At 41.6% G+C, this 25408-nt stretch overlaps 1 protein-coding gene and 6 non-coding genes across 8 annotated transcripts in view; all 7 read right to left on the bottom strand.

Moving 5' to 3' along the window:
* The window catches only part of sid1 (secreted immunoglobulin domain 1), an 82225-nt gene that overhangs the window by 46078 nt on the left and 10739 nt on the right, over positions 1 to 25408 (bottom strand). The gene's annotated exons all lie outside the window — the stretch shown is intronic.
* trnaa-agc (transfer RNA alanine (anticodon AGC)) lies at positions 5588 to 5660 on the bottom strand. The gene has a single exon. It is a non-coding gene; the product is annotated as a tRNA-Ala (tRNA).
* On the bottom strand, positions 9181 to 9251 carry trnag-gcc (transfer RNA glycine (anticodon GCC)). Its single transcript has one exon. It is a non-coding gene; the product is annotated as a tRNA-Gly (tRNA).
* Positions 22903 to 22973, bottom strand: trnag-gcc (transfer RNA glycine (anticodon GCC)). The gene has a single exon. It is a non-coding gene; the product is annotated as a tRNA-Gly (tRNA).
* trnaa-agc (transfer RNA alanine (anticodon AGC)) lies at positions 23350 to 23422 on the bottom strand. The gene has a single exon. It is a non-coding gene; the product is annotated as a tRNA-Ala (tRNA).
* Positions 23908 to 23978, bottom strand: trnag-gcc (transfer RNA glycine (anticodon GCC)). The gene has a single exon. It is a non-coding gene; the product is annotated as a tRNA-Gly (tRNA).
* On the bottom strand, positions 24319 to 24391 carry trnaa-agc (transfer RNA alanine (anticodon AGC)). Its single transcript has one exon. It is a non-coding gene; the product is annotated as a tRNA-Ala (tRNA).

Genomic DNA, 25408 nt, shown 5'->3' with positions numbered 1-25408 from the left:
TTCCCAACAAATTCTGAGGAGTTCCCGTATTTGCGGGAACTCAGAAAGTACTTGCATTGCGTCTTGACCTGACTGGTAGCAACGCTGCAGCTGTTGCGTCACTAGGAGGGCACGGCCTGGCTAGGAAGATCTAGGAAAGCTGTGTTCACTTGCCATTGTTACAGCCAAAACGGATTTGTTTACATCTGCGTCACAGCCACATGACCAAAACATTAACATACCCTCCATCAGTGACCACCAGCGCTGGCTTTGAGCACAGCATTCATTTGATTAGAGCTGAAGATTTTCCGATTTTTAATCGATAAGGGACTGTTCGTTATTTATTTTTGGGGTCGCCGGAAGATGTCCACCTTTGATCGTCAAATTTTGCATGACCCTCCCCTAACGAGCTTCAAAACTTTGATGACCCTCCCCGCGACGCCGTCAAAAAAAATGCATGACCCTCCCCTATGGAGAAGTAGTATAGCCCTATTCTACCTTATTTTTTATTTTTTTGACAAACGTTGATTGACCAACGCTGCTGCTAGCTTACTGGATGTTATTGTAGGCGCCCTCTTGAAAACTATAGTAGTCTACTTCACGAACGCGAGGGCATTTCATACATTTATAATTTGATTTAGCTTATGATAACTTATGATAGCTCTTCGACACAACAGAACACAACGGGGTATGAATCTGTGATCAATTTTAGCTAAATGGAGAAGCGTTTCTGAGGCTATGTTACATCAAAGCATACAAACAAGGTAGGAATGCTTTTTTCTAATAAATGTGCCAAACATTTTTGGATGACCCTCCCCTAGCCAGCTTAAAAGAAATTGATGACCCTCCCCTCAGCAATGAAAAAAATAACTTGACCCTCCCCTATTTTCTTCTAGTGACCCCGAAAATAAAAAACGAACAGTCCCTAAGCAAATGTATTACTTATTATCAATTCGTACATCCAAAGATCGATTTTTTTCATTAAAATTTTCTACATGTCCCTCAGTGAACTTTTACCCCCGCCGCATCACTGAAATCACACAGGCGCGTTCGCAGCGTTTAAAGTCAACGGTGTCCCGACGTCCCGGGGACCGTAAAAAATGTAACAGGGACACAACATAATCATATCTGGGACAATCGCAGGACAGTAGGGGAAAAAATCATCAAAAAAACTCTCCATTTTATTTGCTTAAAAGCAAACAGCGCAAAAATACACTGTTTTTCATGTACGTAGCCGATACATCAGTACAGTAGCAGTGCATTCTGTTCTAGAACATTTGTCTGCCCTGGCTTGCTAGTCTACGAGCAAAGATACTAGAGAGCTACGTTGTACGGAATCATCATTCTCACCACACGCATTTCAAGAGCTGTACGTTACTGGAAAATGTTAAAGTGGTTAAAACGGGCCGTGCCCGAAGACAATGATAACCCTGGCGGACCTGAAGAACCCAAACCACCCGAAGGTCCATCGGTTTCCAATGTTGTAAGTTACTTGCGATTATTAACTGCTGGAATCTAATTGTTATGAAGTGCTGATGGTTGCGTAGCCTACAATGGGGGCTACTACTGAGGGAATGGTTGGGCTGCTGGCAAGGCTAGCAACTAAATTAACGTAATGATTGAACACAGTTTGGCATCTTATAAAATACAACCGGAATATCAATATCAATGATAAGTATTGACAGAATATGCCGTTCAAAGGAATAAGGCTGTTTTCTTTCAAATTCAGTGAGTTTGTCTGCACGACAGCTCAGGCTAGGAAATAAGTTACCACTGGTAATGTTGCTATAACATTACGCTTGTTTTACGGCCATCCTTCCTAGCCAAGCACTCAAGCTGACCAAACTTAAAAGACAGCTGTAGAATCTATTTCATCGGCTAGACGCTGGTTTCCCCTCACTCATACCACTTTATTTGAGCGGCATTTTCCGTCAGTAGATTTCGGCATCAAACAATACATAGTCGTTCGGAATGTGTCTGGTTGGGTTTCACAACTTTTGTGTCAGTGAGCCTGTTAGCGTGCAGTGCCACGGATTGTGAAGGTCATGGAACTCAATTTCCATTCGGCGCAATGTTAATTTGGCAGGGAAATGTATATGTGAGGGGAAACCTGTGTCTGGCCGATAAAATAGATTCTGCAGCCATCTTCAATGTGTTTTTTTGTTCGGTCGAGAAACACATGTCACCAGTTTAACAGCGCAGGCTACATCCCCCATGCTCTGGACCAAATAACTAGCTGTTGCCTGCCCCATGCCACGTTCCCTGCCATCTCTTCACTTTCCCCCTCAACAGTAGTAGCCTACTCATATCGATCCCATATCGTAGCTAGGTGAATCCTAGCTTCATGAAGGGTCGGTTAAATGATAATACGGAGTAGTTCTAGCTCATTTGTTTATCTTTTCGTGGTGAATTTTCACATCTATCCATCTGTGATGGTCATACTATATTTTGAACCAGAGTGAAAAAATAACTTCAACATAGTAGTTCTAGAGCTCTACTGCACGCAGCCTGTAGAACTATTATATGAGCAAACGTCAAGCACTACTAAAAGTTGAAACCATGTTAAGGGAAGTATTTGCAGTCGTCTGATAATGGCGGGAGAGGGCATTTTCAGTCAACTTTACTGTGTGGTTTTTTTTTAATTTAAGTTGCCAAAAAAAAGGACACAATAAGTATTAAAACTGAATTATTTATTATCACTATTACCACTTTTTATCATAACTGTTATAATTTATGTAGTTATTTACTATTATTATTGTTATTATTATTTGTAGTAGTAAGCATAGTAATAATGCATTATCTTTTTGTGCATATTGCAGGAACCAATGTCCAAGTCCAAGGATGGTCACGGAGGATACGAGGCAAAGCGGAAAAGTCAGGTGTACGACAGCCCCCCATCAGAGCCTATATGGATGATCTCACTGTAACAACTACATCAGTCCCAGGGTGTAGGTGGATCTTGCAAGGCCTCGAAAACCGGATCACCTGGGTAAGGATGAGTTTTGAGCCCTTCAAGTCACGATCCATGGTATTGAAGAAGGGGAGGGTGATAGACAGGTTCCGTTTCTCCATCTCAGGAACTGTCATCCCAACCGTCACAGAGCAACCCGTGAAGAGCTTGGGGAAACTCTTCGACTCCACCCTGAAGGACTCTGCAGCCATCCAGATAGGCAACTTGGAACTTGGAACCTGGCTTACCAAGGTAGACAAGTCTGGTCTGCCTGGTAGGTTTAAAGCCTGGATCTACCAGCACTCAATCCTGCCTCACATGCTATGGCCTCTGTTCATTTATGCAGTCCCAATGACAGCAGTGGAGTCCCTAGAGAGGAAGTTTAGCAGCTTTGAAAGTGGCTGGGACTTCCTCGCAGCCTCACCAGCGCTGCCCTGTATGGGACGAGTAACATCCTGCAGCTTCCTCTCAGTGGTCTCACAGAGGAATTCATGGTGACACGCGCCAGAGAAGTTCTGCAGTACAAGGACTCAAATGATGGCAAAGTATCAGCAGCTGGCATTGAGGTGAGGACAGGAAGCAGTGGAGTTGGCAGAGTCACGCCTACGACAGAAGGCACTGGTGGGCACTGTGGCAACAGGCAGAGCAAGCCTGGGTTACTTCCCAAAGACCATCATCAGCCAGGTACGTGGGAAGGAAAGGCACCACCTGATCCAGGAGGAAGTCAGAGCGGGGGTGGAGGAAGAGCGTGTGAGCAGGGCAGTAAGACTACAGTAGCAGGGAGCTTGGACAAGGTGGGAGAGCACTCTACAGCGGAAAATCACCTGGACAAACATCTTGCAGCCAGCTTTCCAGTGGGTATGGTTCCTGGTCCAAGCTGTCTACGACGCCCTGCCAAGCCCAGCGAACCTCCATGTGTGGGGAAAAAGTGAGACCCCTTCCTGCCCGCTGTGCTCTGGTAGAGGCTCTTTAGAACACCTCCTCAGCGGCTGCCTGAAGGCTCTGGCAGATGGTCATTATCGCTGGCGCCATGACCAGGTGCTCAAGGCAGTCTCTGAGAGTGTAGCCTCAGCCATCAACACAAGCAATAAACATCATGCTCTAAAGAAGGCAATCTCCTTTGTCAGAGCTGGAGAAAAACCCAGAGCAAACCATCGGGCTACGACTGGCCTGCTCCACACAGCATCTGACTAGCAGCTGCAGGTAGACCTGGGTAAGTAGCTGACGTTACCCCAGCACATTGCAACAACCACCCTCCGCCCAGATATGATCATGACCTCTCTGTCATCGAAACACCTGATCATACTGGAGTTGACAGTGCCATGGGAAGACAACATAGAAGAAGCCAATGAAAGGGAAAGGGCTACCAGGAACTGGTGGAGGAGTGCAGGGGGGCAGGCTAGAAGACGTTTTATGAGTCCATAGAAGTAGGCACCAGGGGATTTGCAGGGAGGTCCCTGTGCAAGGTCCTCAGCTGCCTGGGCATCGTCGGAGCAGCAAAGAAGAGGGCCATCAAGTCTGCAAGCGAAGCCACTGAAAGATCCGTGGGCAGCTACTGGGCCTGATCACCTCCGGCTGGTTCGCCTGGGTGAGGGGGTATGATGTTGAGAGACCCGAAAGCCCCAATGATCTCCAGTAATACATCACTGAAGATGCGTCCCAGTGCATCCATGAGGTGTTTCTTGAATAGAACATGTTCATATAGAGGCCATTCAGTGCTTTTACTGTTTGATGTCCTTTGTTTATTATGATCATTCTAGAAGGTAGATTGACCCTTAACCTTTTCAGCAGTCTTCCAGCCATCAGTAACTGCCAATACTTTTAAGATTTGGTGTTTAATCGATATAATGTTACTTCTCTACACAATTATTAAGTGAAGGAAACGTTTCAGATACATTTTCCATATTTAATAACATTAATTCCTGGGTCGAATTGGAAATCGGATTGGAATCAGATCCAATGGAACCTGAGAGAATCGAGAGAGGAAAAAAATCGATTCTGAAACTTAAAAAACGGAATCGCATCGATTCTTGAAATTTGAATCGAAACCCAGCTCTACATTTGATACCTGTGTAATGGCATCTCAGACAACTGCGAGTATCAGGCTCTGCTGCTTTTCATTTCCACCACGGCCACTGTTCTACTCATTTCATTCACACTCCTGTGCACGTCATTCTTGATCAAAATCCCCAGTCCGTATTTTAATGCGAGCGTGTACGTCCTACCAGAGCTCTGAGTCCTATATGAATGAAACATGAATGTAATCATCTGTCGGCTTCTAGGAAGTGACACGTGCACGCCACATTCACAAGTGTTGGTCCAGAAATTCCACGGTCCTGCCAGCCAGCCTATAGCACCAGCTAGTAGGGTGGCTTATATCCGGCTACTTGCCAGCAGCTAGCAATTCAGAAAAATGGGAGTACACTTAAGTACTGATCCAGGTGTTTTTTCATTGAAATAATTTATATGGAAGCAACTGGGCTTGCTCTTGGGCCTTGAAAATAGTCAGTTGATCTCAGAGGGTGAAAAAGCGCACAACAAAACCCACATTTTCAGTTCAACTCAAAGGCCTTTTCACCTCCACACATGGTATTGGCTGTGGCCACTGGAACATTCATGAGCCATTCCACCAAGCTGAGGCAAGGGAAAAAGGACTCCTGGAGAATGCGGGCATCGATCCCGCTACCTCTCGCATGCTAAGCGAGCGCTCTACCATTTGAGCTAATTCCCCCTGCCTTCAGCCTTGAACCTCTAATCTCGGCGGCGAGGTCAGTGAATTGTGGACGTCGAGTTAGAACATGTATTATAACTGGTGCTGGACCATTCTAGCTGACATGAGTCAAGTATGATCTACTGAGGATTTGGGTGAGATGGACAGGTCCAGCCAGAATGCACAGGTTTAGCATGTAGAGGATTCAGGAAATTGAGGCTGAAGACTTATGACACCATATAATACTGGGAAGATAACATGTGCAATCTCAGCTGACAACTTGAGTGTAGGAAGATTTGCTTTTTATTTCAGGGACCGTTCAGGCCTTGATGAGTTGGATAAGCTTGACAGCCCTAGCCTTGAGGTAGGAGAGCATCATACCATCGAAATCTGATCTCATCAACGTTGCACCTCTCAGGCAGAGTCCTGCGCCGGGTCGGGTACCCACGGGTACGGGTAAATAGTTGCCCAAACGGGCGGGGTTTTAACGTTCCGAAATTTCACGGGTGGGTATGCGGGCGGGTAGGTTAAAATACGTGCGGGTAGCTCGGGTAGCACGTCAATCAAAATGGTCATAGTACTAGGAGGCTATTTTCTTTTTTATCTATTAAAATTTAGATTTTTATCTATTTAGATTAGGGATGTGCACGAATATTCGAATGTCACAAATGAAAACTACTGCAGGGTTACATTAAATTAACCTAGTAGCTCCCCTATATTCAAATGTCTCTGGTAGTTATAGATCCGATGCCCATCTTTCATTTCCAACACGTAAGGCGAGTGTGTCTGAAAGCGTCCCGCCCCCGCCGACACGGCACACACACAGCCAGGGAGAAGCCACGCATCTCGTGCATTTCAGGAATGGGCATTGGGCATTCATAAATAAATCGTTGACACTGTAAATCTGCAATTGGTGATGGTTTTGTAAACATGGACTGTCATCTGCAACTGTTCCGGAAATAATGTCACATCAATTTGCGTCTGATTTGGCCAGCGTAAACTTCTGCAAGGTAAGCTGCTTCTAATGCCTAGCTGTTTGCCAATGTCAGCGTCAACAATGGCAGGTTATTTCAATATCTCTAACGCTAATAATGATAAGCTAACAAGCGAAGTAAACTATGAGTACTCTTTAGCTGAGGCGATTATCTGGCTCACTACACTATAATCTGTAACTATTTGGGGGTCGTTTCATATGGCGTTGCTTCGGATTTGTAAAACAAACTTTTCCAAAGTAAAAGCCACCCCTGTAGCCGTGCGAATCGGGATACTGTCTGTCAACAATGTCAATTGCTAACTAGTTCTAATGCAGCCCAACTAGTGAACAACTGTTCAGTGGGGTTTACTTTGCCGTGCCACGAGAATGGAAGGAGGGGAAGGGAGTGAGAAATATTTCTCGTCACGGACGCACAGACTCCCTCTTCCAGTGAACGTGCTGCTGGACGTTCAGAGGTGTACACTCGACAGCATTTTCAAGCTATTGCTCCCCCCTGGTGCTGTAGATGGAAGGCCACTGTAAATAAGTATTGAACTCTTTATGATACTTCGGCGGAATTTAGGCTACATGTTTTCAAGGGATGACGGTGGGAGTCCATCAATCAAATGAACATCCCTAATTTAGATTTATCTATTTTACCTATTTTTGATATCACCGCAGCCGTTATGACATCAGTCACGTCATGCCTACTTTCGATTTGAAGTATTTTTTTCACGGGCACGGGTGGGTAACGGGTAGAATATTAACGGGTCCGGGTGGGTACGGATTTAACTTTGAAATTACCACGGGTTTACGGGTGGGTGGGTAATGCACTCTGCTCTCAGGGTCTGCCGCTGTCTATCATTAGCCTTATACGAATTTTTGTCGATCGATGTAGACAAAGCACGTGAGTGAGAACTTGTTGTCACGATGTGGGTGTTATTAAAACAGCATATTTAAAGTCAGCCACAAATATGAACGAGGCGATGAGCTCGCACCAGTTAGCTCTACTAACACACCACGTGTGAGGAGTGGGGAGTCAGGCAGCGAGGAGGAGCTGAAGTGGGGACCTGCGCAAACTTGTGTAGAGGTGTGAGACAAGACTTACAGCTCCAGGCCTTTTTATTAGAATACCATGAAAAAGTTGATTTATTTCCATAATTCCATCAATAATGTTAAACTGTCATGGATTGTAGATTCATGGCCCAGTTTTTTTTACTATTCCAATCATTAAATTGTTTATTTTTTCACATGTTGGTCTTCCAGCTCAAAAAAAACCATGAATTGGGGAATTCACATCATTAGAATATTGTAATAAAATCACAAATTTTCTTCATCAAAATTTGTTTCACATCAGTGCACATCAAATCAGTTGAACTTTGGTACTTTCTAGACAACATGCAATGTTCAATACTTGGTTAGGACTCTCTCTGTCCTAATATTATTAATAATAACGGCCATGATGCGTTTAACATTGAAGTCAATGGCAGAAACAGTGCATGGGAGTAATGGAAGGCCAGATATCCTTGATGCTTTGCCGTCAGCTGTTTTGGTATAGCTGACCTGGTGTCCCACACTTCACTCTTCAATATACCCTGTAGATTTCCATGCCTCGTTTTGGCGCTAACTCACCAGTTTAATTCTAAATAACCATAAATGAAACCCCATTGAAAATGAATGGGGTTTTATTTCTGTTGAGTTAGAATTAAACTGGTGAGTTAACACCAAAACGTGGCATGGAAATCTACAGGGTATATTGAAGAGTGAAGTGTGGGGCACCAGGTCAACAAACAAGAACAGCTTACATCAAGGATATCTGGGCTTCCATAACTCCCATGCACTGTTTTTGCCATTGACTTCAATGTTAAACGCATCATGGCCATTATGAAGACAGAGAATGTCCTAACCAAGTATTGACCATTGCATGTTATGTAGAAAGTACCAAATTTCAACTGATTTAATGTGACCCGAATTTTGATGAAGAAAAATGTGATTTTATAACAATATTCTAATAATGCGAATTCCCCAATTCATGGTTTTTTTGAGCTGGAAGGCCAATGTATATAAAAAGAAAAAAAATAATGATTGGAATAGTTAAAAAACTGGGCCATGAATCTACAATCCATGACTGTTTAACAGTATTGATGGAATTATGGAAATAAATCAACTTTTTCATGGTATTCTAATAAAAAGGCCTGGAGCTGTATATACACACTTGAGTGAGTTGTTGACCAACCAGTTCATAGACGCGTGACCTCGGAGGCAGTCTGCAGACGAGCGTTGAAGGGGATAAGCAACTGCAGAGGCAGTCGCATTCATCCCGCGATAGTTTGACACCATGTGACATGTCACCTTGTTCACGCAAAATCACAGAAATTTTGAAGTTTGACAGGAAATCTAACCGTCCTGCAACTTTTTCAGCCATAATGCATTGCTGTCTAAATGCGCATATAGCCGTTGCTGTATCTCGATCGCACCTATTGTGGCCTCTGGGGCATACCTGTGAGCCCTTCCCCCACTCTGGCACGTTCAGCTCGACTGCAGCCACCAGCGTTTGGGGGGAAAAGCTGCATTGGCCGGGAATCGAACCCGGGCCTCCCGCGTGGCAGGCGAGAATTCTACCACTGAACCACCAATGCGTGAACTTTGCACCTGGAGACGCGTACCAAGGAATGTGACACCCCACAATTCTCTTCCATGTCCACAGTCTCAACCATTGGCTTGCATTTGCTGTGGCCAAACTGCAAAGGGCCAAAGAGGCAGACGGCGGACCCACCAGCACCAACTAATAGGTCATAGGAAATTCAGGCAGGCTTGGTGATTGATGAACTCATGCTGGTCAAAGTGTATAGTTTAAGGGTGCAGAGGACATGGGCCATCCAGGCATGTTTAGTGAAAAAGATAGAATAGACTATCCCAGAAAGACCAGAATATCCTCTAAAGCAGAGGTCACCAACCCGTCGATCACTGTCGTAGGCTGTCCTGGTTAATCTTGGGGCTGTAGGAAAGAATAGGATGATTATACAGAAATGCTAAAAATGCACTACTGCAGTACGGTATTTGCTTTCAAATTACACCGGTCTTCCGATTAGATCACCACAGCGTTCCCCTTGTGTCACAGGCTTCGCATTTTTTATTTTTTTTATTTTACTTCTTACGTTAATGAAATGTTAATGAATGGGAGGAGTTCTTGTTCACCTTGGTGAAGGAAAAATATGTGTTTGTTGTGCAAGCAGCCACAGGCGCTATCAAAGAGGGGACATTTGGAGCGGCACAACACCACCAATTGTAATACTTTAAAGGAGAACTGCCCACCGAAGAGCTCGATTCGAGCGAAGAAGGTCCTGGAAGCTGAAGGCTCAGCAATCCGTTTTTACGAAGCCTACATCCCTAAACAAGGCAGCAACGGAGGCGTCGTTCCGTGTCAGTCACCTTTTGGCGAAACAAAAGAAGCTGTTCACAGATGGTGAGATTTTTAAAGAAACGATGGCTGTGACAGCAAAGACAGTGTGCAAAAACTTTAAAAACAAAGACGAAATCAACACAGCTTTCAGTGCTGTACCGCTTGGTCCCGCAACAGTGACACGGAGGGTAGAGTTGCTGTTGGATGATGCTAATCAACAGGTTTTGAAGGACTTGTCACGATGTGAATATTTTTGTCTTCAACTCGACTAATTGCTGGATTTAATGGACACAGCTCAGCTAGCTGCGTTTGTCAGGATGGTGTTCGAGGATTTTACCACTAAGGAGGATATCCTTACTCTTCTCCATCTGAAGGGAAGAACGAGAGGCGAGGATATCTATGACGTTTTTAAAAATTACATCCGAGAAAATAACATCCCAATTCACAGACTCGTGGCCATCACAACTGATGGTGCCCCAGCGATGTGTGGTGTGCGAGCCGTTTTCATTGCACTGTGCCGTGGAGATCCAGATTTCCCAGATATTTAAAATTACCACTGTGTGATTCACCAACAAGACTTGACTGGGAAAGTTGTGGACTTTTCAGATGAGATGACGCTGGTGGTGAAAGTGGTAAATTCGATTCGGGCGAAAGCCCTTCAACACTGCTTATTCAAGGCGTTACTGGATGAGCTCGAGTCTGCTTACGGAGACCTACTTCTCCATGCTGATGTGCGATGGCTGAGTCGGCTTACTCGTGCTATCGCTTACGTGTGTGTGTGTGTGTGTGTGTGTGTGTGTGTGTACCTGTGCTATACCTGCCTGGTGTGTACATTGAAGATTGCACTTTTTTCATTTTTCACCTGAAGTACTTAACTGCCAGAAAAAATACATCTTCAGCAAGCTAGTGCCCATGGCAGCACATGAGGCATTCTCACTATACAGATGTGTGTGTGTGTGAGTGAGTGAGTGAGTGAGTGAGTGAGTGAGTGAGTGAGTGAGTGAGTGAGTGAGTGAGTGAGTGAGTGAGTGAGTGAGTGGGTGAGTGGGTGAGTGGGTGAGTGGGTGAGAGAGAGAGTTTACATACAACAGCTCATAAACAAAATGTGTGTGTGTGTGTGTGTGTGTGTGTGTGTGTGTGTGTGTGTGTGTGTGTGTGTGTGTGTGTGTGTGTGTTCGTGCACACCTGTGCATGTGACTGTGCTATACCTGCTTGGTGTGTACATTGAAGATTTGTCAATATTTGCACTTTATTATTTTTTCACCTGAAGGACTTAACTGCCACAAAAAGAAAACAAATCACAGAACAGGAAAAAATAAAACAAAAAAAGACAGCAAAATGTGAGAAAAAAGTAAAAGATTGCTAGTTGCACATTTTTTACTAATAACAATCTTATTCAGATTAAATTAGGCTAAATAAAAGGCCTCAACTTGAAACAGGATTTTTATTTCTGTCAACGCGTCAAGAGGTCGATCTTGCTTGCCATCTTGGCAGAGGTTGGGGATCTCGGGCATAAAAAGGTTTGGTGACCACTGCTCTAAAATATGTTTAGTCAATGGTTTTAGTCGAGAGAGGACACAGGCTACCCAGGCAGGTGAACTTGTAAGTTGAAATGAAAAACAGGAAAGTCCTGTCAACCAAAGCGTAAGGAAGTAGAGGATGACATTTTTTGGGAATTCCCGCGGGACATGTGATTCCCGCAGGATTCACGTGTAACATTTATCAAAATTGTATCTATCTCGTGATTGGGACAAGACAGGAATATTAAGTCACGGGAGCGGGCAAGACCGGGAACGCCAAAATAGATGATTCATTTTTTTACCGTGTAAAACAATCACAATGACATCCGTTCATGTTTACAATCCTCCAGCAGAAAATGTACAGTTAAAATAACGGTTCAGTAGAACTACAAATCTGACAGTGCTTTGCGACTTCTGTTCTGTGCCAGCAGCTACCGGAAAATAAACACCAAAAACCCAAGCGGGAAAACATACCACACTGACGACTGGATGTGCAGGGCGAGAAGGTTGAGTTGCAAGTTAAAGTAAAAAATAAAGACCTGTCTATTAGACTTGTACCACTTCAGGGAAAGTCTGAAGTGCTTCAGATGTTTCATAGAGTGGAACTCGATGGTAGTTAGACATCTTATACTGCGCGCAAAACTTGATATGCATGAAGTATGTACCCGAGGCAGGGATGAGTGGGCTCAAAAGGCACACATGTAAGAGCCGCAGCGAAAGCCAGCCCCAAATCGACTCATTTTTGAAACGCAAGCTGTCTGCCGGAGTGAAGGCCCGAATAACCGATAAAATCGCCCAAATGTAAGCAGTTTTTACGTTACAGTGTGACCTACATAAAAAAGTGACCTACATAAAAAAAATAAAAGTCAAATAATGGTTTGTGAACAAACATTAATTTTACCTGCACAAACTAGCAAAAACGAAGGAAACGATTCCAACAATTCGAGTCATTTGAATGTTGACTGACCTACTTTCAAAAAATTAACAGTTAAATAACATAAAAACCGTTTGTGCACACAAACATCAATTTTGCCAGCACAAACGTGCACAAACTATTCCAAACATTTTTGAGTCATTTGGCTGTGGGCAATGGGGTGCTGTGTGACCTAAGGTCAAGGTCATGTAAATATCTTGAAGCCGGTTTGTGCATTAACGCTCATTTTGCCTGCACAATCGTGCACAAACAAACCAAAATGCTTTTATTCATATTTTGACATTTGATATTTCAACATGAGGTAAGAAACAGGACCTCCATGTTAGGGTGTGAGCCAGAGGCCAAATTTTCACATATTGGTATCACCTAGGGTGGCAAAGTCTATCAATGTTTTTTGTAATCCTCCATGCCTGAGGGACATTATTTGGTATGATAGCCCTCTGGAAGTGGTAGCTTTCTTATATTTTTACTCGCTTTTATCATGACACCCAGTGCATTTCGCAATATATGCCTGTATATGGATGTAGGCGTATGCAAGTGTCTGTGATGATGGGATATACTTTTATTGATTTTATTTTTATTGGATATATAGCACATGTAGACACCTTAGGGATTTTAAAAATATACAGTTTTGATGGATATTGTACTTTCCTATGAATTATATAGGTCAAAATATATCCGTCATACACTTTTTCAGCAATATTATGCAAGGTTAGATTGATGCAGAAGCCTGTAGGAGGGTGGGTCAAATCCTAATACTTGCTATATCATATCTGTAGAGTGTGGGCTTTCAGAAAATATATGGGTTTGCTAGTTTAATATAAATTATACACCTATTTAGGCCAAAAACCCATAACTGTCTAATGGATTTCAATGGAAATCAATGCATTTCAATGTAATCCCAAACACATTACACAACTAAGGTATAGAGGAATTTAGGAAGTTGTGAGATGCTTCAATGCACATTATATCACATCTACAGTGTATAGACCTAAGAAAATATATGGATTGGATAGCTTACTACAAATAACCCACTTATTTTAGACCCACAACTCATGGCCGTCCATTAAAAATCAATGCATTTAAAAGTATGAAATCTTTAGGACTTTACAGAGCTTATGTAGGGATAGAGGAAGTTGGGAGATGTTTCAATGCACATTATGAACCTTTGGAAAATATATGGATTAGATTGCCAAATGCACATAATTCAGGTACTTTAGATGCTGACCATTGAAATGCATTGCAAATGCAAGTTCTGCAATTACATTGTAGAACTAAGGTAGAGGAATATACAGTAGGAAGTTGGGAGAAATCACAACAGAAAGCCTACATACATTATGTTAAATAATCTTTTTTTCAGTCAGTGGGCCAGGACACATTTAGTCTATATTTCTAATAAATTAAAGTGATGGTAGGCATGTGCTGGAGATGCATGCTAAGATGTCCTAAAATGGGCCAGAGTGCTATCGATACAAACTTGATCACGCTTACTTCGTTGCATGAAATGAGATTTTCTTTTGGCAATTTTGTTTTGTTGAACCTCAAACCCATAAGCACTGGTAGTGGCCTATTGGGTCACCCATGAAGTGAAAGAAATGTTGCCTGGTCTCTTTTTATCATATAGCCTACTTGCAGTTATGGAAAAAGTTTCTGACACCCTGTGGATGATTAGTTGATGGGCATGTGGATGTTATTTTCAGAAAGTACTATTCAATGGCTGACCAGGCATATTAGATATTGATAAAGAACATAGTGTCTTGGTTGCAAAAATGGCTCAACTTGAGTCTACAGGAGGGGGGCACCCAAGTGTTTGAAAACAAGATTAATTAGGACAAGGCAAGAGGTCAAGAGGATACGTAACTCTCAGAATGGCATTTGCAAAAGAAGAATATTACAATTGTCAGCTCACTCACAGAAATGAAAATGCAATGACACTAACTGTTCAATGAAAATAATGCAAATAGTCCATTCAGAATCCTTCACCCATAGCATGGTAATTGCACCTATGGTATGTTGTTTTAACAAATTGTAATGTGTGTGAATTATAATTTTCAAAATATCCATCACTATTATCATAATCAGCCAGGTTGGGCTATTATATCTAGTCTTCCAAAAACCCAGTCATGAAGAGATTCAGTGTTTGTGCTATAGCTGTATAGAAAACATGGTGAATGATAAATGATGAAGTTGAATTTAGGAGCTGCTTGCCATTTGTTGGGTCCTGTGGCTTTTTCCCCATCCAATCAGCATCATTGGTGATTGCTGGCTGCTGGCGCAACAAGTTGGAGAATGCTAAGGGTAAATTTCATGAACAGTTTCAATTTCTGAATAATGAGTTGATTTTAGAACACATGGCACTAAGGGCCTCTGGCTCAGTTCCTCTGGCTTTTGAGGGTGTCTTTGAACTTCATACTGTAAACCCTTACAGGGAAGTGACAGTGTGATCTACCTGTGCTTTTGGTGGCTGTGAGACCCTTGCTTCCCACATCCCTCAGACGTTTTGGTGATGTTCAGTTGTGCTCATATGTTTACATACCCCAGCAGAATAAACGCTTTCTTCGCGATTTCTCACAAAATATGAAGGATTACACAAAACCTTTTTTTTCACTCATTGCTAGTGACTAGCTTAAGATATTTATTAGCAATATTCTGTGTTTACTCTTTCAAAAGCATGATCACAACCCAAACTACCCAAATGACCCTGTTCAAAAGTTTACATACCCTAGTTTCTGATGCTGAATATGGCCCTGTTTAACATCAGGGACCGCTCTAAATTGTTTGTGGTAGTTGTGGATAAGGCTCTTGATGTTCTCAGATGACAAAACAGCACATTCTTCCTGGCAGAATGGTTGTTTCCTATAATATCTTTGGGTGTCTTGCTGGAACCTCACATTTGAGGTTTCCCCTGAGTGGCTCAATGATGTTGAGATCAGGAGAGTGAGATAGTCGCTCAAAAACCTTCATTTTATTCTTTCTGAAGCTAATGACGGGTTGATTTGGCTTTCTGTGTTGAAATATTGTCATGTTGGCACCGTTGGAATTTCAATTCAGAAATGCAATATGAGGAGTTTGGTTGGAATCAAGCCAATGGGCAAGGGAATCATTGCATTGCAATGATCATTGCAAGGGAAATTGTTCATGAGGCATAGGACAACCAAAAAATAACTTCAGGTGAAATATAGGACAACATGAAAAAATGTTTTAAACTGTACAGGAAAGAGGCACTTAAGGAAAGATGGGCTGTTGGGGATTGCCAGGAGAAAGCCATTACCACAAAAATGCAAACATGTTATTTTGCATACACCAAATAGCACAGTGAGAAGCATCAAAATGCCTGTGACAAAGTCATTTGGAAAAATGAGATCAATATGGAACTTTTTTAGGCCACTATTAACAGTACCATTTGGAGAACAGTCAATGGAGCCTATGATGAAAGTTACACCATACCCTTCTGTGAAACATGGTCATGGACCACTGATTTCATGGGGACATTTGAGTTACAAATGCATTATACTTTTGATCCATACTCGCAGAATGATGAATACATTGCCCTGTGAAAAATACTGGAGGAAACTTGACAAACATCAGCCTTGAAACTGCACATGGTCCATTGTTTGGACATGCCAACATGACAATATTTCAACACAGAAAGCCAAATCAACCCGTCACTAGCTTCAGAAAGAATAAAATGAAGTTTTTGAGCGACCGTCTCACTCTCCTGATCTCAACATCATTGAGCCATTCAGGGGAAACCTCAAATGTGAGGTTCCAGCAAGACACCCAAAAATATTATAGGAAACAATTATTCTGCCAGGAAGAATGTGCTGTTTTGTCATCTGAGATTATTAACCTTTTAAGCGCCAAAGTCGCAGAATTGCGACGGTACGTCATCATGAACAAAAGCGCATGTAGATCAAACCAGCGGTCTTAATAGTGTTCATCCTCCCTACCAGTAGTTGGCAGACATGCTACCCTTTCAAACAAGACTACGATTGCGTCATTTTGTAGTTCACAGAGTCTTTGGTGAAGCAGTAAAAGACGCGACCACAAAATGCGGAAGTAGCCACTTTGCGTCTGTGACTCGAGGCGTGCGAGTTGGGTTTGTGTTGTTATCAGTGAACTATCAGCGAGCTATTTCATCATGACTAGTGAGAAGTTGAATCGTGATGAAGTTCTGAGCATGTTATTTGCCTATTCTGACTCCGAAGGACAGTTTTTATCTCACGAGGAGGATAATGATCGGACGAGCACTCTTTGTTTACCGTGGCGAAACTTCCGAAGGCAGTGATGCCGACATGCGAAGCAAGGATGTTCTCTAAGCACACACACACATTGAAACGTATTCGGTGACTTTATCCGATCTCAAGTGAGTCAGTGGTAGTGGTGAATGCAGCCGTAGTGTCCATATAGGTATTGGTGGAGGAATTAGGGGTGAGAGAAGTGGGTCTGGTATGTTAGCTTGCGCTCCCTCCATTCAGCCCCCCGGTGATGCGGGTAGCCACCTATCCGGACGCAAACGCAATAATCCTGGGATCAGACAAACACTGTTCACCAAGCAGCACACACGCACTCATTCTGTCCCTCTTTCTGACTTCTACTGGGTTGATGGCAGCGGCTAACGAGGCCATATCTCCGTATGGAGAGGTTTTGGTAATAGAACGCACGGTGAAGAGAAGACGCATAGGCAACCCTAAAAACATGAATGTTTTAGACTCGTTGTTGACAATCAGACTGGTCACAGCGTTTTGACTGTCTTTGTAAGAGTTATACAAATCAGTAAAACAGCAAATAAAGACGAAAGAGGTGGCGATATATTTCTCTCAAACGGGGGAGAGGGTGGAAGGGCGCTGCGCTCTCCATGTGAGGGGGCGGGGATTGTGTTCCTGATCGGCTTCAGGTGTCAGGCTATAACGTAGCCTAATTACGTTGGACACAATACTATGGACATAATACTTGTGATTTCATACCCATTATGTTGACAGTTTGCCCATTAGTTTTGTGAAATGTAAGTGACAAACTGTAGAAGTCACTGAGCTAGAGTGTGCCATGATCAACCATTTTACTGCCTATACAGCGCCTGCTCCAAAGGCCATAGTAGGCTATACAGATGTAAAAATAGGCATAAATATGAATTGAATATGTGTGTGCTGACCCTTTCTGTGAAAGTTTCACAAGCTGAAAAGGTACAGGTTACAGATACAAACATGTTCGGCCCTCCAGGCAAAAGTAGTAATTGTTGCATTATATATTTCAATATTATTGCATTATATTATTGCAATATTACAATATATAATATATATATTCTGCCTAAAACTATTTATTTCCTTGACCATAGTGTATGTGCACTACATGATAGTAATGGAATGTCAAATATTGCTAAATAAATTCAATAATCTATTGAAAATTATCAATATTTTCCAAAAATTATTAAAAATTCAAAATGGCCGCCACAATATGACGTCATAATATGCAAATTAGGTATGCATATTTACTCCCAAAATAATCTTGGGGTCATCCCCAATATTTGTCTAATTGACAGTCAAGCTCTATCTGTTACCAGTGTCAAGCCACAGTCATTTGAATTTATCATGCCAACATTCAGCTTTTTTGAAAAATAAATTGTGGCGCTTAAAGGGTTAAGAGCCTTATCCACAACTACCACAAACAATTTAGAGCGGTCCCTGATGTTAAACAGGGCCATATTCAGCATTAGAAACTAGGGTATGTAAACTTTTGAACAGGGTCATTTGGGTAGTTTGGGTTGTGATCATGCTTTTGAAAGAGTAAACACAGAATATTGCTAATAAATATCTTAAGCTAGTCACTAGCAATGAGTGAAAAAAAAGGTTTTGTGTAATCCTTCATATTTTGTGAGAAATCGCGAAGAAAGCGTTTATTCTGCTGGGGTATGTAAACATATGAGCACAACTGTATATTGCCACAAACCTTCTGCATCTAACCTCTTCAATGCAGACAATTCCCGGCTGCGATGTACCTTTCCATGGTACAATGTACTAAATAATAAGCTGGTTGTCTGAGGGCATGTGGAGGCTATCTCCAAAGGAAATGGCTGTATGAATAGGAAACTGAAGGGTACACCAATATCTCCAGCCTTCTTGGGAGCTGATGCTACCTCATTCCCATTGCAAGTCTCCACTTGCACTAAGTAACCACAAGTGATGCCTTTTCCCTCACCACTGATCTCTGGACTCACAACACAGTATGTCTGAATTTAGTGTCATCTGTAGTCATGCCTTGTTGCATCTTGATGTAAGCTGAAAGTCCTCTTTCCAGTTACTGTTCAAATGAGGACTTTCTTAAATGGGGGGCACATCACTGTGCTCATGGGGCACGGCGCCAAAGACATCAGCAAGATCCAGGAAGATTACATGGAGGTTCTTTTTTCCAGCTTTGCTGTTTGGATTTTGTGTCAGGTCATGCTGTGTGTTACCCAGACATGCCGCCCTTTGAACAGTATCAATGTGCATGATTGGCCATCCTTTGTGAAATAACACTGATATAAAATGTCATTAATGGTGCTTTGAAACCATAAAATATAACGGTAACAGTAAAGGAAAGATCAGTGAGAGAGTATATAGAGGAGTATAGATGAATAAAGTATGCTGTGGAGAGCTCAATATACAGCATAAATGTGCTGTCCAGCTTGAGATACCAAACAGGCACTGGCCACTACACACTACAGGTTCAATGGTGTGACAGTCATAGCATACCTACAAAAGTGTGATGGTCATGCCAAGGTCACCCTTCAGTATGAGTCTTATGAGCTCTGCAGGTTACATTCAATGACCGCATGGCTGTCATTAAGAGTTACGATAGGCTGATAATCGACGATTCAAAGACTTATACTGTAAGTGTAAAGTGTAGGTCCATATTGAATACAACATTATATTATGATCAAAAGACAAAATAATCATGTTGATATATTTGTTTCTGGCTCAGTTTTGCATTTCTGTCCTTTAGCGTGACATGAATGTCCTACAGTGTGACATGTTTTAAACGCTCAAATATTTGTTTGAGCTAAACAATATGTTTGATAAACACTGAATATTGCATTAGGGAAGAACAAATTATCGTCCCTGAAAAGTTAGTATAAATTCTGACAATTTTGAACATTTAAAAGAAAGATATCCCTGTTTTTCCTCAAAGGTTTCTAATAATCTCACATCTAATGGGAAAAAAATACTTAAATGGTAATTTCTCATTAAATTAAGACTTTAAAAAATTGCAAAAAATATGAAGAGTGTAACAATGTTCATAAAACTCCATCAAGCCATTTCTACATTACTTAATATATTTATTTCTTAACGTCACACCAAAGGACATATTTTCAGCAAATTGCTTTATCAACGTAAATAAATAATCAATGAATAGACCAAAATTGTGACCACTTGGATTTTTTGAAAGATTAATTGCTGCACTACGTAGACATGTACTTTTTTCCCTCATAAACAATGTTTTGTGAAAAAAATGTTTTTTGCTGCCTATCCGTCATCTACCCATGTATTTTCTGAAAGCACACACTCTCCAGATATGATATAGCAAAAGTTGCAATCCAACCTCTCCCCCTGGGGTCTCCCAACTTCCTCTATCCGTACTTAAGTTCTGTAAAGTATATTGTACTTTGAAATGCATTGATTTTAATGGACGGCCATGAGGTGTGGGTATAAAATGACTGTGTAATTTCTATTAATCTATCCAATCCATTTCTTTTCCGAGGTCTACACACTCCAGATGTGATATAATGTGCATTGTGACATCTCCCAACTTCCTACATTCCTCTATACCTTAGTTATGTAATGTGTCTGGGATGACATTGAAATGCATTGATTTCCATTGAAATCCATTAGACAGTTATGGGTTTTTGGCCTAAATAGGTGTATAATTTATATTAAACTAGCAAACCCATATATTTTCTGAAAGCCCACACTCTACAGATATGATATAGCAAGTATTAGGATCTGACCCACCCTTCTACAGGCTTCTGCATCAATCTAACCTGGCATTATATTGCTGAAAAAGTGTATGACGGATATATTTTGACCTATATAATTCATAGGAAAGTACAATATCCATCAAAACCGTATATTTTTAAAATCCCTAAGGTGTCTACATGTGATGTAATATCAATAAAAATATATCCCATCATCACAGACACTTGCATACGCCTACATCCATATATAGACATGTATTGCGAAATGCACTGGGTGTCATTATAAAAGCGAGTGAAAATATAAGAAAGCTTTACTTTACTTTACTTTTACTTTACTTTATTTGTTCAGGACATTGCACATTAATGAACATATACATACATGTACATATATGTAAACATGCCAGATTGTAGCCCAAGGGCTAATTTCCATCTGGTGTCCAATAGGCAGGCTAGATGTTTACAAGCAATAGACTTTAAGATAAAACAGACTGTTAGTAACAAAAGAAATAAAACCCACTACAGAAGCAAAAGGCATGCATGTAAATAAAAGGAAAAGAGAAAAGAAAAAGGTCCCAAAAAATAGGGCCATGTGTTATGTGAGTGTGTGTGTGCGTGTGTGCGTGTACGCTGTGTAGAGGCTCAGACCATCAGTGTGAACATGTTTGTTGGGCTCGAAGCCACTTTTTATACTCCATCTTAAAGGTGGCTAAAGAGGGACATTCCCTTATATGCAGAGGAATAGAGTTCCATAATATGCCGCCTTTAGTAGATAATGCATTTTGACTGAAAGAGGTTTTCCTGAAAGGAATCTCTACATCTTTATTGACCACTGCTCGAGTTACTCGTGTTTGACGATATTTTATAAAATCCTGTAAACAAGGTGGCGCCAGGCCATGCAAAGTCTTATAAAGAAGACAGCTATAGGAGAATTTACAGAAATTGTCAAAACTCAATAGGTTGTACTTATCTAAAATGTTACAATGATGGTATGAAAGAGGTTTTTTATCTAAAATTTTAAGTGCTTTTTTAAATAAACTCTCCACTGGTTTGAGAGTAGTGGATCCCACCATGGTCCAGCTAGTAATGCAATAGCTTAGGTGAGAAAATATCATTGCATGCAAGTATGTCAGAGCAGCACTATTTGACATAGCACCTCTTATGTGCCTGAAGTTGTAGAGATTAAATTTTATTTTTTTTGTTATCATTTTTATATGTTTTTTAAAAGAAAGATTGGAGTCTAGAATGACTCCTAGATATTTAAAATCTGTGACTACTTCTAGCTGTTCACTACCAAGAGTAACCCCAGGCTGACACAGTCCAGGGGAAGGTTGCTTAGAAAAATACAAACAAACCGTTTTCTTTGCATTCAGAATAAGGCATGATTTCTCTAGCCATGTTCGTATGTGTGTAAGAGCTGTAGAGAGTACACTTGCTGCTTCAACAGGGGTTTTAGCTTGGGTGAAGATGACTGTGTCATCAGCATAGAGCTGAATATTAACATGTGGACAATGCTCAGGTAAGTCATTAATATAGAGAGAAAATAAAAGAGGCCCCAAAATGGACCCTTGGGACCCCTACTGGGCAGTTGATGAAGGTGGACCTTGAACCTTCGACCATGGTACATTGTTCTCTATTTGCTAAGTATGAATGGAACCATGATCTAGCTTTAGCAGAGAAATTAAAATGAATTAATTTTGATAATAAAACATTGTGATTGACCGTATCAAATGCTCGTTTTAAGTCCAAGAACACGGCACCTACACACCCATTTTTATCTAGATGGCATTTGTTCATTTCCATAAACATGGCCAGTGCAGTGTCAGTAGAATGGTTAGGGCGAAACCCAAACTGCATTGGATGCAGGGGTGTTTGACTATTACTGAGAAAAGCAATGATTTGTTTAGAGACCCATTTTTCAATGATTTTTGAAATGACAGGTAATATGCTGATTGGTCTATAGTTGTTCATGTCAGTTTTGTCGCCTGCTTTAAATACAGGGGTGACAGTAGCCAGTTTCCATGCCTTAGGGACAGTGGAGGTTTCTATAGATAAGAAAGCTACCACTTCCAGAGGGCTATCATACCAAATAATGTCCCTCAGGCATGGGGGATTACAAAAGACATTGATAGACTTTGCCACCCCAGGGCCCAGGGACTATGTGGGTAGATTGAGGATACAGGGTTATTTTACATGGTAACACATAAGTGTGTGAAATCTTTTTTTACATGACTTACAAGGAATTACACACAGGTGGGAAAACAACAGAATGGATGAAGAGTTGGCCTGAGGGATGTCATCTTCAGATGCATTGAAAGAAAACAACATAAAAAACAGTGAAACTTCCCTAGCCAGTCTCTCTCACTGCTTTCAGCACTCCCCCGCACTGTGTAATTTGCTCTGGTTTCTGTAGTTTGTCGAGAGCCCTTCCCCCACCTTGACGTGGTCAGCTTTGCTGCAGTCGTTAAGCCCCGGTAGGAAAAGCTGCATTGGCCGGGAATCGAACCCGGGCCTCCCGCGTGGCAGGCGAGAATTCTACCACTGAACCACCAATGCATGTGCAACTTGCATTGAGGCCAGTTCCAAAGAATCAAATACGCATATCATGCAGGTCTTTTGCAATCTGCATTGACAAAAACTCGTTTAACTACACTGCAGAGTGGTTCCTCTGTTTCAGAGTGTTTAAGGAGTGTAGGCACTCTGGAACTGTGAAACACATTTAGCCTAGTCTGCTACTGTGAAACGCATTCAGCCTAGTCTGCAACTTTACTCTGACGTGCTTGGTGTTTTGATGGAGAGCTCATCACAGCACTCACACAAACTGAAACTCACATGTAAATACGAAATATCATCTGTCAGAAAAAGTCAACACCTGAACAGGTTCTCTTCCAGAAACTGTCTCTATTTCACTGAACAAGGACAAAAATGATACTGGAGAATGCGGGCATCGATCCCGCTACCTCTCGCATGCTAAGCGAGCGCTCTACCATTTGAGCTAATTCCCCATGTCACCACTGGTCAGCGCAATGGGTTATAGGTATTCACGGCATGGTAGTGCATGACTCCACAACATTTTTTTTCAGCCTCTGACAGTTCTGTGGCATGAAGTAGTTAACATTTATTTGCAGTGGTATACTTTCACATAGTTTTTAATAATATTTAAAATACAGTGTCCGAACTGTTCAAATTTGTTCTGAATTAGCAACTTCAAATACATGCCTGACTTCCAAGACAAACATAATACCTAGGTGTTAGGTGGTACAACTTGGAAGACATTATGAGTAAAAAGTAGTCTTCACATTGTCACCACGTAGCTCAATGCAGCTTTTTAGCTCATGGTAGGAAGGAACTGACAACCGCCTCTAGTGTTCACCCCTCCCCCCATTGCCATGTGGGTTTCCCTCTCACCCCCCTCTGGGTGCTTTCCCCTGAGTCCCTCCCCCACCCTGACGGGTTCAGCACTGCTGCAGCCAGACAAAAAATGAAAAGCTGCATTGGCCGGGAATCGAACCCGGGCCTCCCGCGTGGCAGGCGAGAATTCTACCACTGAACCACCAATGCATGTGCAATGAATCCTGAAACATGTCAAGAAGAATGAGAACCCCATACAATACAGCTGTGTCATAATTTGTACACATATAACGGGGATAGGGCTACACTAATGTTTCACTAAATTCGTATGAGGAGTGGAGGCACCCTAAACTGCCCATCTGTAGTTTGTTGCACTGAACATGAGCTTCCAGCTACAGTACTTTGGTCTCTGGGTATAATCAGTAACTGCTGGTATCAGTTTTTGTGTTTTAGTCAACCTCTTTAAAAACAGTTTAACTATGTTACATTTATATGTATTTTCAACTAAATGTGAATTGAACTTGCAATCAAACTACAAAAAAAGTGTTCCTGGAGAATGCGGGCATCGATCCCGCTACCTCTCGCATGCTAAGCGAGCGCTCTACCATTTGAGCTAATTCCCCATGCCACCACTGCTTGGCGCAATGGCTTATGGGTATTCTCCCTTTCCAAGTCTGTCTCACGACATAGAGCTGTCTCTGCTTCAGATACTTCTGAAAAATATTTAAACAGTTGTTGCATGAAAATGCAAAGCAATTGAGAGCAGTTACAAGCTCATTTTACACCGCTCCTTCAGTGCAATAATTGAGGGGTGTCTTTCTTGACTTCTTTCAGTGATTCTCTTAGTCTGGTTGTTAGTTCTAGATACAGTTCACCGTAACCTTAAGTTGTAAGCACGGTGGCTGATTACATGGTACAAATCTTTCATGTATTAATGTATTCATGTAATGTATTATTAATGTATGTATTATTGATGTATTCAAAATATATAATTATTATATATATATTAGAATAGATTGGTATACATATTGCATTTAAAATTTAGTGTGTAAATAGTATTTACTTGTCCATTGATCACCTCAGCAAATCTTAGTAGTATTGTTCAATAATATTACAGTTTGTATACATAGTTTGAGTATTATAACCCCAAAAAGCTGCTAATCTTAACAGATTATTTTGTTGAACTAATAATAAGCTAATTAAGTCAGCCATCTTGAAAGCATTGGACTCCATATACCTATTACAGTGTTGACAGACAAGATTTGGTGTGAATCCATACCCTTCCATACCCCAGTTCTGAAGTTAACATACTAAACTAAACAGTGTGGCATCTCTCGAAAGTCGGCCATATTGAACATTTTGGCCTCCAAAATGTAATCAGTTCCTGTAGCCTACTTCATATGAAGTGTTTGGTGCAAATCCATGCACCCATCCAAAAATGAGGGGCCAAACAAAAAGTCAGCCATGTTGCCAGTCAGCCATCTTGAAATCCTCGGTGACCCGAATCTAATCTGCTCATCAACCCATCATAAAGTATTTGCACACAAAATGTGGTGCAAATCCATCCATCCACCCTTTGACAGGGTATGGTAGTTAAGTGGCATATCGTTAAGTAGTTAAGTGGCATAGGTGTGTGTGAG

Source organism: Engraulis encrasicolus, chromosome 6 (assembly GCF_034702125.1).
Source record: "Engraulis encrasicolus isolate BLACKSEA-1 chromosome 6, IST_EnEncr_1.0, whole genome shotgun sequence".
NCBI classification, from domain to species: Eukaryota; Metazoa; Chordata; class Actinopteri; order Clupeiformes; family Engraulidae; genus Engraulis; species Engraulis encrasicolus.
The sequence above is the reverse complement of the archived record's forward strand: the minus strand, read 5'-3'. Positions and strand labels throughout refer to the sequence as shown.